This window comes from Amia ocellicauda, chromosome 6, assembly GCF_036373705.1.
Source record: "Amia ocellicauda isolate fAmiCal2 chromosome 6, fAmiCal2.hap1, whole genome shotgun sequence".
Taxonomy (NCBI): domain Eukaryota; kingdom Metazoa; phylum Chordata; class Actinopteri; order Amiiformes; family Amiidae; genus Amia; species Amia ocellicauda.
In genome coordinates, this window is record NC_089855.1 from 31,850,840 (window position 1) to 31,863,575 (window position 12,736).

At 41.9% G+C, this 12,736-nt stretch overlaps 1 protein-coding gene across 2 annotated transcripts in view; it reads left to right on the forward strand.

Annotated features, from left to right (window-relative positions):
* rev1 (REV1 DNA directed polymerase) overlaps nt 1-12,736 on the forward strand; it is a 48,308-nt gene that overhangs the window by 5,210 nt on the left and 30,362 nt on the right. Inside the window, exon 2 of one of the 2 annotated variants that reach the window (XM_066706924.1) lies at nt 4,033-4,135. The exons of the other annotated variant lie outside the window; for it this stretch is intronic. The gene's annotated coding sequence lies outside the window, so the exon portion shown is untranslated. The remainder of the gene's footprint in view (nt 1-4,032; nt 4,136-12,736) is intronic. 2 annotated transcript variants of the gene reach the window in all.

Here is a 12,736-nt window from a genome sequence, read left to right on the forward strand (position 1 = left end):
TGGTGAAATCACCGTCATTCCCCAGGCATAAATCTCTGTCCCTGGATGTGTTGAACAGAGAATGAGTAAGTATTCAGTTTACTGTAGGCCAGCATGGCTAGAGCTTGCAAGAACTAGATGGTTCCGCAGGTTAAACTGACATTCTGCAGTGTGGAGTGACAGACGATTGTTTGTCGAGTACAAAAGAAAATGTGCTTCTCTTGCCAGCAGTGCTAAAGCTTATTTCCAAAGCATTCCCTTACACATTGTATGTACAGTAGAGTCTGGTGGCGTTTTAGCATCTTGCCAATTACACATTCGGCATAGCTGATGCTTTTTAGATTTCGGTGTGTGTGTTGTAATGATTTAAAGGCACAGAGTGGCCCACTGGGTTCTTCATTTGCGATCAACATTTCCTATTTTCCTCGGGGTTTCAGAGAGAGCTCGGATTTGCAAATGAAAGCCTGATCCACTTTTGTTCGCTTCATTCATTAGGAGACTTTTTTCCTGTTCTAGAACCAAAACATTGTGTGTGTGTGTGTGTGTGTGTGTGTGTGTGTGTGTGTGTGTGTAAATAGATAGTCTCATAAATACTATATCTGTTTTAAGCTAGATTTTAAATTTGGTATCTTGCCCCATATTAGAAAATGCTGATTGATCTTTTCTGGGATAGCCCTTCCCTGTATTATTGGGGCATTTAAGTGGTTCTCCTACAAAGTCTACTCAGATTTGAAAATAACACTGGGCAGATCCCTGTATTGTCACTTGTTAACTACATGATTTCACAATGCCTGGTACATCTGTAACATTTCTGCCTGCCACCTGTGTCTTTATTTGTTTTCTCTCTCTCTTTATTTTGGCATGGGATCAATTCACCAAGCGCCCCGAAGCTAGGTGTCTTTTGGATGATAACAAGATGATTTTCAAGGGGGACAAAGTCATTCTAAGTTGAACACATTAGTCGTACGGCAATACAGACTTCAGCAAACAGAACACCTCTATTTGTGTATCTTCTCCCTTGTGCTCTATTTCTGAGTTTGAGTTTGACCAGTTACCTGAATTTTCTTATGTTTTGTTGAGTGATTATTTCTTGGAACTTTTCAAACGCTATCGGTGGCCAGTAATTGTTCAGATCATACACGATGCCAATGCCTGGTGAATTCTTGTTCGGGTTGTTGTTGTTGTTGGTGGTGTTATTGCTGTTACTGCTTCAAATGAGGTTTTTGCTTATTTTCAGCCACTGTATCATTGGTTCCTGGCTGTTGAAGAGATCTGTCTGCCCATGAGACTGGGAAATAGGCTACTCCATGAAACCCTGCTATAATGTGATGTTTCATGTTTGTGTGTGTGTGTCTGTGCGCCTAAGTGATCTTGCTCTCGCCTCTTGATTTTTATTTATTTATTTTCTCACAATTGAACTTGAGCTAGTGCTTCACCCAGGGGAGAACAAAGGCACTGTAGCAAGAGCTGTGACAAAGGCCCGGACGCCACAGTGCCGCTTCCACGAGCAGCTAAATTGATCTCACCTAAGACCCACAAATGGCTCGTCTCATCCCTGAATTGATTGAGGTGCGTTTGGGTTAATTGCTTCGGTGGAGGAGCACATGTGGCGGTTTATTATTGAAAAATAACGATGTGGAAGGAGGTGGCGGGGATGAAACGAGGCTAGGAGTGCCGGAGGGAGACATTGGTCGGCTGCACACAGCTGTGGAGAAAAGACGGTGTCTTTGCAGAGCTGAGTTCTACGTTCTGCCCATTCTCAAATTCACCTCAAATTGCACTTAAGCAATTGCCTTTCTCTTTGTATAGCAGCATTCAGTTGCATTTTTTACCTGTGAACCTCTGTTGGCTCCAAAAATAGCCTGGCTTATGTTTTTGTTGTGGCTGGACTTGACTGGATATCTCACAAAATCACCATTATCAAAAAGAGTAATGACAGCATTTATGTTATGGCAAAGTCTGATTTTTGTTTTTTTATATATTTTTTGTTTGTTGGTTTGTTGACTTTAATGAAGACATTGACCTTTACAATATGCATAGACTGTCTGGACTCAAACCCTCTAACCTTTACAAGATAACTGCACCACAACGATCACCTTTATATGAGACCTTATGACTAAAGTTATAATTCTGCACTTGAATGTATTTAACGAGATTTACTGATATGTGAATGTGAATGCAGACCAAATTCAATCCGATTCATTACAAGCTGTGGAAAGAATAAGGCTGTGGAAATTAATAATTCACTTTTTCTAAGGAATATCGGATCAATCCAGTATGGCACTTTTAAAACTTGTAAACTTTACAGTTACAGGCAAAATGTACTGTAAAGTCATTCTTTCATAACATAAACTGAGCTAATTCTTCATTATGTCGGTCTCTGTGCTTCTGTCTTTTAAAAGACATTTATTCAGTATTTTCTCAGCTCTGCCTCATGGTGCAATTACATACAGGTTAGGAGATCAGAAGACTCCACCTACGCATTATAGTCTAAAATAAAAAAATAGTGGTGCTTGATATTGACTTCTAGTTGGGTATCCTTTTTTTCTGACATTTGTCTTATTGGCAAATAAGTGGAAAAAAAAAACAAAAAACACTTGTCTACGAGCTGCCTATGTACAGAAATGAATGAAGCTCAGCCTTTGAAAAGGCAGGTGTAATGTTTTGGTTACTGAGGAGGCACTAGTCAGGGAGGGAGATGTGTGGATAAGGTGATGTCATTTTTCATTACCTCCCCCTGAACTCCACCACACCTCCCATTTCAAGTTATTCATTTCTATTTGCTAGTAGCAGAAGGTACTTTCAAGTAGAGCACTATCTGGGTCAAATATAATGCTCCTGCTGATAGCACTGCAGAAAGTTGGGTGACCGCTAAAACACGCAGGGCTCTTTTGCACAGAATAGTATGCTGTGGAAATGCTTCTACTTTCAGCCCAGCTCAGCTGCAGTCGCCCAATAGTGGGTCTCCTTTGGGGAATTCTGGTCACAGTTGGCAGTAAGGTGGCCTATATTTAAACCAGTGGTGTGTGGCAGCTTTATTTTCCAATTAAATTTTTTTAACACCTTAATGTTGGGAAGAAAATAAAATACTATGGAGAGACACCACTGGACATGCACTTCAGGCAGGGGGGATGCATCCTCTATGTCTATGGAGCCAAGCATACATTATTGGGACTGACAATTTAAGGTTTGGATTGACACCCTTTGGATCTTCCGTTTTTTTTCTACATTGACTAAAGCTTTACCAAGTAAAGCAGTGGCAGAAGAATAAATTATTACTGTTCTGCAGAGGGGGGGTGGGGTTGGGAAGAAAGAGGTCCTTTCACTGTCAGGAAATGCTAGCAGAGCTTTCTTTGTGTCTGCCGACCTTTTAAGTGGATACTTAATTCACATACTGAGAATTTAAAATGGGCAGGGGAAAAAAAGGTTTAAAACGTTTTAGTCTCAATGAAGGTCCCGTGATTGATGGCTTTTATTCATGGTTGTAATGTACAATTTAACTCCTGTGCCTTTGCTCCATCAGCTTCCCTGTGCAAAATAAAAATAAAAAAACATGCCTAGTATGTGGCTGTGGTTTAGCTAGACTTTAGCCTGGCTCTGCAGATTCCCCCTTGGGCAGAAGCACAAGCAAAATGTCACCATCCCTGGTACCTTTTTCAGTTGCTGTTTGGTGGGTGAACCTTTTTGTTCTACAACATATAGGTAAATCCATTGCCTCTTCCCTCTGAAATAAAAATAAATGTGAAGCAATTTCACCTTTTCAAAGATTTTCACGTGGAGACCATCCAGGACCTGCCCAGAGATAATTCTACACCTGCAAAGAATGCTACCAGCGGTTTTTACTGTTTAAACGCTGTTAAATCACACCGGTTTAATTCTCTTTCAACCAACCATTCGTGCTGCACTTGACTCTGTGACTCTGCAGCTGCCTGCGAGCTCATGCCAACTGCAGAGCAGCCCTCCACTATAGGGTGTCTCTCTCAACCCCTCGGGGTTGTGCGACTGAGTCAGCCCACCTCACTGAGCAGTCTTTTCTTGCCTTGTCATTCACAGGATCTGATTTCGACCAGTCGGGAACTCTTGGAGCCCTGCGTGTGTGTTAACAGGTGGCTGGCCTCTCCGGGTGTCTGTAAGGGCATGTTTGACAGTGTTTCAGGCAAGTAAACCCATGATAACTCTGTTCTTCACTGGGAGTTTGGGCACAGGGGTTAAGATTAGGGTGTGGGGGGTGGTTTTCTGTCTCTCAATGAGTATACAAGCAATAACATATTTTAGATCTGCTTTGCGATAGTTACAGTTGCAGACCTGTAGCACTGTATATAAAATAAAATAAAATCTAGGACATCTGTCTACATATAGTCTAGCTCAGACAGAATTGTTGGTTTGAAGTGCACTCGTGTGCTGTTTACAGATGATTAGTGAGCAAAACTTTGCTTTCTGTTCGGTGCTTTTAATTTGTATTAAAGGTAGAGTAGGATGTCTACACCTAGTCCCTTTTGATTTAATTCCCTTTTTAACTTCTGTATTAAACGTGCAGAAGCAGTAAAACTGCTACTGCTGTGGATATAATAGACCTATGCTTGGTATTAAGGCAATGTATTGTTGACAGTGGTGGTTTTGAAAAAGTGTGAGTTTAGAGGGGGGTGCAGGAATTTCTTGTTGTTGCTTAATCACTTTGAAATACATGGAAATGATTGTAGATACTAATGCATCTGAGGGATGGTAACCCTGAAATATATTCTGTTTCTTGAGAGAAATTGAGGAATCTTTGTACCCTACTAGGCTTGAACCAAGGGTTTCTGTTTATATTGCATTTGTAAATCTGAAATCAGTCCCCTTGTGAAAATAAATTAAGAATACCTCCCTCACGGTTGGTAACTCACATACTGTCTTAAACCGTCCCGCGGCTGGATTCTTCAATCTTCATTTTGGTATTTTCAACCCACCCACCGAACTGATATTAAAAACACAAGAATAAGGCCAGGGTTCAGCTTGTCGCAGGTCTCTTAATTGTGCTCAACCGGAATTTGCTGTCCTGTACCTGGTTTGTGATTGGTGGTCGGTTTGGAACTTGGGGTTTAATCTGCTCTTCAGCTTTTGTGTTTGAAGAAAGGTAGCTCTTTTTTTTTTCTGTAGATGTTATCCTTCAAATGGAGATGCACACTGTACAACTTACAATGTGCTGAAGATGCTAACGTGGTTTAAAGTGGCTACTCCCAATTAGCTTCTTTCTGAATTCCTCCATTTATCAGTGCTAGGTAAACTGTAAACTGGGACAAGGGAACGTAGTTCTCCAAGGGCCTAAATTACAGATATCTTCCGCAATGAGAGAAATCCATTGCAGACCTTCGTAAACATCATCTGAGGCCCATGAATTAACCTTGCCCTAACGCTATATTAGGTATATTGTATTATATTATAAAAAGCGAGAAGCGCCCACTAAAGACATAAAATGCAGCAGATTTTAATTACAGGGCCCTTATGTCACCGAGAGACAGGGAGCTGTTTTTTCCTGCAGCGCTGACCATGAACCTCTCACTTGAAAGGGGCTCTCGAGCAGCAGCCTGAGTAGTGCTTTGGCTCATGGGAAGGCCAAAGGTTCAGGCTCAGTGCCAGCCTCGGTGCTGGGTTCCCTGCGAGAGCTGCTAGATTCCTGAGGTACTGCTAATGAGCCAACTCCAGATCTTTACTACCCCCATACGAGGCGGCTCATAGCCTCCCTACAGCCACACGCTGTCAATGCTAATGAAGAGGGCCGTTGAATCCTGCCTCTCAGGCCAGAACTAAGAAGCTGTATCAAACACCTGCAGTCTGGGCCTTGACCCAGGCAGATTTCACCCCGCTTTACTGAAGTCAAAGGCTTTAAAGCGCATTTATTCTCTGCTGTTGGTTTCCCCTCAGTTTATTTCTTCTCTGGCCGTTCTGAGGATTTTTTGTTAACTTTTACTTTTGTTTTGTTTGTGGTTTACATTGTAGTAGACTAGTGTGCTTGTGCATGTGCGTGTATGTGTATAAACCCTCCATAAAAATTCTCTAAACCAAATGATAAGAAAGGAGATGGTTAGGTAAATCAAAGTAGGCCTGTATCAACCAGGTGCTTGTATTTGATTAAACACAGGCTAGCAAAAACATTTCTTCTACTTACAATCAAATAGTTAAAAAAAGGTTAAGAAAACCATGCTTGAAAAACAGTTAGAACTGATGTGTACTAATAAGTGAAACCAGTACCTCACAGTTCTGACAGGCTAGTTGACTCCAGGGAGGTGCTGTTCAAGTTAATCATTTATAAAGCTCTATATTCAAGTGTACATGTTTTGGAGGTAAAGTTCAGCCGTGCAATATTAAAGATAGTGGCAGCTTTTTTTTTTTGCATTTGTGATTTTTTTAAATTTTATTCAGCAGAAAGAACACCTATTCAGGAAGATCGCAACACATATTCACATACTTTTACAACTCTTCCTTCGGACTGTTTAACTCCATGATGTCCAAGTACTGTAGGTGGAAGTGGGAGCGTTCAGGATCTAAAGCTGAAGGTGCAAGTTTACTTGAGGAACAATATAGCTGGGGATTTTACTGGAGTGGCTTGTACAGCTTTTCAAACAAATCCTTTTTCAACTGTGTTATCTGGTGAAATTTAAAAAATCTAATAAAAAATAAATAAACTAGAAAACCATTAAATCCTGCCAAGCCTAAACAAAGTGGAGTGCCAGATTAGGGCTATACATCAAGGGTACAGGGCTGTTGGAAAGAGACAGGCTTGTGTAGTTGCATTCTGCTTCATTTACATTCACAAACACTAGTGAGTCTTAAGAAATCTTCCTTCCCAATACTGGACCAAGGTTTCATCTTTTAACTCAAAGCTGTAGTTTACACGAACACAGCCTATTTATTTATACATGCAATTTAAGTGCCTTTCAAGAAACCCAAGGACACTGTACAACAGAAAGAAAAAACAATACAAAATAAAACCGTGGATAAAAGAACTAGAACTACTATACTTAACTTCTTAAGCTAGATCTGAAAAAGCATGAGCTAAGCAGAGGGAAAAGCCAGACACCTTTCAGTCCTTAATCTCTGACCACTCCTTTGAAGAGAGGTAACCAAAGTTCCATGATGACTCATTGTGAGGTCTTATCTCGGTCCCTTCGGGTTCGTTTTCTAATGGAAGGAGAATGATGACTCTGTCGATGCCGGAAACCACTCCAGCACAGTGAATGGATGCCATTGCCTTAAAGCTGTCAACATCTTGGAGGGCACCAGAGCAGCAGTGATAGACGCACTTAAATTGCAACAGGGGATAAATTGTGTTTCTTTGGCTTATTGGGTACAGCAAGAGAAGATGGCCCAAAATGGTATGGTATAGTGTAAGTACTAAGCTATGATTGCAGGTAACTTTTGCTCCACCTTTTTTTACTTGTATACTTAGTCTCACTGGTTCAACTCAAACCCATGTCTGTTCTCCAGCTTCCAGTGCTGAAATGTAAAGGCCCGGAAGGGAAATAACGATAATGGAGGAAAAACTATTGAAAATCTTTATTCAAAGGATGCAGGACTTTGCCAAACTGTTTCTTGAAGTGGTGGCAGCGGAGGACAAAATTCAACTAGATCCGTCTTGAAGGATCGTAAGCACTACTGAGAATCACGTAGCATGAGCTTAGCCAAGAATGCTGAAAATGTCACATTGGACTAGATTCTCAGGGTGACTTCTCGTTCTGAAATTGTGCTGCTTGAAAGAGTTTTTGACTCTTCACATGGTGTTTTCCATGAAGGGGTGTAGTGCAACACTGACTGCAGTGACCCACATTTATTATAAAGACCAGGTGCAAGAGGTGGTATTGATTTTATCTGCGCTGCAGGAAGAAGTAAGGGAATCCAATTCAGTTGGTGAGTGAGAGATGGGAAATTCTCCACATGACTCTGTTTCCAGGTCTTTGTCCGTCTCTCTCTCTCTATCTCTCCTAGGTGAATCAGTTTCTTCCAGTTTTTCCCCCATTGCCAAAGAATCCACACCAGTCTCTTGCAGCTCTTCAATTACGAGGGGCAATCACCTCAGTCAGTGCCATGCAGTCTTCTCTTTGATCTGCAGGAGAAACCGAGCTGAGTGGTGCGACGCCAGCCCTCAGGGGGGCGGCCGTCATGGGCTGTTAGCTGTAAGCCGCGCAGCATCCCTTGACCCGTGACCGACAGCTGTGACCTTTCATAGGCCATCTGCGGAGTGTAATCTAGAGCATTCCCTCTCCAGGCCAGGAAAATCAAATTTGGAGGGAAAGCAAATGTCCAGAGTGTCCGTCTGAATTTTTGAAGTTTGTTCTAGACCTGTACAAAACAGATTCATTAGAGCATCTTTTTGGGGGGATTATTCAGAATCCCCGAAGACTCCCTCCCCCTCGGACACTGACTGAGGTGATTAACGCTCATTTAAGAGAAGCCACAGGAGATCAGTACTTTGTGGCGATTGTAGAGGGAGGGTGGAGAGAGAGAGAGAGAGAGAGAGAGAGAGAGGCCTTTTTGTCCGTTTAACTTGTTTTGTTTAAACTGATCCAGGTAGAAGCCTTTTGAATTCAAATTGCACATTTTCACATAGAGCAGGTAACTGGAATTACAAATCCAACCAACCAGGTTTGCTCCTTGAACTGCTTTTTTACTGTAGCCGAACCTCCAGATGGCTAATTGTGAGAAATAATACTGTGCTTAACCAGAGACAATTTCACAAGCTGTTAAAGGGTGTACCACAGCATACAGATACAATGTTGTACTGTGCGATCCTGTCCTATACTTAGGGGTTTACAGAATGCAGTTGAGAGGTGTATTTTATCTTAAAACACTTATCTGAACCAACGTAACGTGGAAATTTCAAGAGAAGATATGCAATGCGACTGACTACTATAAAGAGCCAATAACATTTGAACTGAGCATTAGAGTAGGCCGTGAGCACTGCCCAACCTTATTTGGGATAAGGTTGGCATTTGGGATGCGTCCGTTCAGAGATGGAATATAGCCTATTTCAAACCAGCCATTTTTCCATGAAGAAATTAACCCTTCTGAACAAGAGCAAGCTGGTTTAGATATCCTGTGCATTTTTATCTGATAGCTTTGGACATCACCTTGCGATAACTTGTCTCCAAAATGAATTGACACTTATCTACTGTATATTTGGTCAAAATGTACGCCTTAAACAAAGCCTTAGTTAAGACAAAGGAATTTTAGTTTGCCTTTATTTCTAATTACAGCTGCTTTGTGTTATGCTTAGGTGCATATTAATGCAGTGGTTCCCAACACCTGGTCTCTGAGGACCCCTGTGTCTGTTGGGTTTTGTTCCCAATGAGCTCTTCTCTGAACCCTTAATGGAACTGATGAGTGTCTTGTTTTGGGCCTCACAATCATGTTCTTCTCTAAAACGGGTGAAGATCGGTCAGGTGATTAGCTGACAAAGGGGCTGGATTGAAAGCCAGCAGACACGGGGTGTCTTGGACCAGGGTTGGCATTTACTGTGTTAATGTTAAGAGACTTTCCTTTTTTTGTGTGTGTACAAAAATGCAAAAAATATGAATCTTTTCAGTGCCATTCACACCTTCCTCATTCTAAACCTTATACTTCTAGCACTCTGTCTGGCCTTATGTTCAACCTTCTCAGCAGTTGCAGCTATAGCACAGTGCTCAGCCGTCTCCGTAGTTACAGCTTCCAATTATTCCTCCCCATGCAATGATGCACTTTAACCTCCAGACAAGTGTGGTGCAGGCAGAGCTCAGACACTGGCTCTCTGAAACCAGACTCCCTTTCCATATCAAAGCACGAGCTTCTCCACAGGGGTGCCTAGCTGGAGAACCAATAGGTGCTTAATCTTAGACTGCTTAAGAAAAAATGAAGACGTGTGGCATTGCAAGTAGGGCTCTGCACTCCTGAACACAGGGTCTTGGGTTCAATTCCATGTGGGGGACACTGCTGTTGTACCCTTGAGCAAGGTACTTTACTTAGATTGATGCAGTAACAACCCAGCTGTATATATTGGCAATTGTATTTATAAAATAGTGATATTATGTAACAATTGTAAATTATTCTGGATAAGGGCGTCTGCTAAGAAACTGCTCTTCTGAAAATGGATAAACCTGCCTGCTGTGATTATGTGGAAAAGAATAGATTGAAAAAGGGAATCAAAGGAATTAAGAAGTCAATGTTAAAATGAAGTTTTTTTTAGAAGCAGAAGCATCACAGAATTGTGATGCTAAAACCTTTGGTGTCACAGAAAGCAACATTCAACGAAAGTGCAGGATACTTTTGAATACACAGTCTTGGAGGAATCCTTTCATGGACCAAAAGAAGTCATGTTTAGTGATTTTACCATATTGTAATACAAACCAGAAAATGGTATTCCTGACTGTTTAGAAAAGAAACCTTTTTTTTTTTTTTTTTTTCCCCATTCATAGTTAAGGCTGTCTTATCTGCTTCATATAAGATAAACATGCTTTTGGTTTCAGACAGTACTGATTTTAATTCAGTTAATTTTTGTTTTATTTCTGTCTAACTTCCAAAGCAAGTTTAGTTCTTGCTCCAGTGGCAGGAGGCCGAGGCAGGGTCTGTGCTGGTCAGCGTAGGATGTAGGATCGGTCTCTGGCAGAAACAATTTCAGGGAGCAGGGCTGTAGATCTTATGGGGCTCATTGTGCACATGAGCCGGTTAAAGTGATGTCACTTCCCTAGACCTGGGACAGCTCACTGCTATTTTGGTGTGGTTTGGGACTGTGTGGATCGTGCACTTGAAGTTGTGCCTGTGACGGCAGATTGAATATGAGGTAAACACTGCAGTTGGTCCTGTGACTCTGATGTATGTTCTAACGAGGAGATTTTGACAGGGCACAGTGTGTGGCCTCCTGTGGTGGCATCACTCTCATTGGTTTGGAACAGGATACCACCCTGCTGTGTCTCTGAACTGGTCTTTTGAGTGTTCGTTACCTGTTCATGGCTATGATGGATCAGCTGGTTTAAACCTGGTGGACTGGGCACAACTGTATGCTGCATAAAAGACCCCAGACTCTGTTTGGTCTTGGCTCTTGTGCATCTGAATGTGTATATTAACTATAAAACTGCTGGCTTGCCTCTGTCTTGTTAAATCTCTGACAATGCTGCAAGAATGAATCTGGAGGGCCTCACAGTTGCTTCTCACAAAGGTTAAGGGAAGGAAGAGGAGCTGTTGAGCAGCACACTACTGCCAGTTAAGAGATCAGGTGCACGGGTCTCTTACTATCTCCCTTATGATAGTTTGGATAAGATCCTGGTATGTTCCGCATCGGAAGATCTGTATCAGCAGTTGGATCCGGACCTGTGAGGATTTGCCTCTTCCAATTACTGAATAAAAATTGGGGGAGGCAACATTTGAAACGGCTGCATTTGTTTTAACAGGGACAAGAAAATGTGGTTAATGGTTAAACACGAATCGCAAACAAACTCTGCATGAAGAGCCTAGCTACAGTTCCATTTTTGAGAGGGTCTCATTTGCAGCCCTTTTATAAAAATATATAATTTCAGTCAATTTATTTTCTAGTTGTCATGGCAGCTGTTTACCTCTCCATCAAGTCCTTGCTTGATTTGCCTCCATGTGCTTTCTGTTTTAATTAAGCATGGTTTATGTGTGGCATCTCTCCCCACTCTGCAGCCCAGACTGTAGCAGGAAGCGGCGCTCCGTGTGCGTTACCATCTGGGCAAGCGCTTGTGTGGCAATCCATTTGTTTGCCAGCTCAAAAGCAGTTGTCCGTTTACAGAAATAGGCATAAAGAGTGGGGGTGACATGGGGCGGGAATAGTGACACAGTTCAGTGTGGGTTGTTTTGTTTGTTTTTTGTGGGGGGGTGGGGTCAATCAGGGAAAAAAACACAAAAAGCCGAATTGATGGAATTAGATTTCGAAACTAAATTCAGACTATTTCAGTAATTTGACGGGCAGTGCAGTCAGCCAGTTCGTACGTGACTGTTAGCAATGAGTGAACATCTGGGGTAGCTGTCCCTTTTAAGTAGCTCTTTCATTTAAAGGTTTGCAGAAAACTCCCCCCCCCCGTGCTTTCTGGACACATTTCATTATTACACCAGGTCGATAAAAGGCAGCTTTTGCAAAGTGAAGGATAATGGTAGTAATCTGCTTTTCTTTCACTCGGTCAAATGCAACAGTAATGTATGTAATATTCTATCCCATACAGAAATCCCTTCACTTTGACAGTTCACACCCTGAGATGTGTGGAGTTGTCCTCTTCTCCCTAAGTGGAGTCACTAAAAATTCCATAAACCTTGCTGTGTTTTGGGGATATGAAATTTGGGGCTCGTCTATGGCTTCCTTTGGTTGGTATAAGATCCGTTTCTTATTGGACTAGGTGTACTGTCATTAGTAGTATACATATTCTGGGCAATGCAGGATAGAATGGAAATGGTTGGCTTCGGCTGGAATCTAGTCAAGCAAATTATTAAAAAAAAATAAAAAAAAATGGCTGCTGCGATTTGAATATGAAGCAATGCAATTAAACCAGCGAATACATAATTGATCATTGAGGTCCATCCTGCTGACATTTTCATGTTGATTCCCCAGCACATCTGGCGAGTAGATTATGCTTTAGCGAAGACCATCCTGCCGGGTTTGAACTGTGAGGGGGCAGCCTGTGTCATTTACAAAGGATTATGTTCCATAAACCCCTGGGTGTAGGTGTTGCCCATCTTGGCGTTACTCCAGGAGAACGGGTGCCTTGCTTGACTATTGCTAGATCTGTGTCCTTAAATC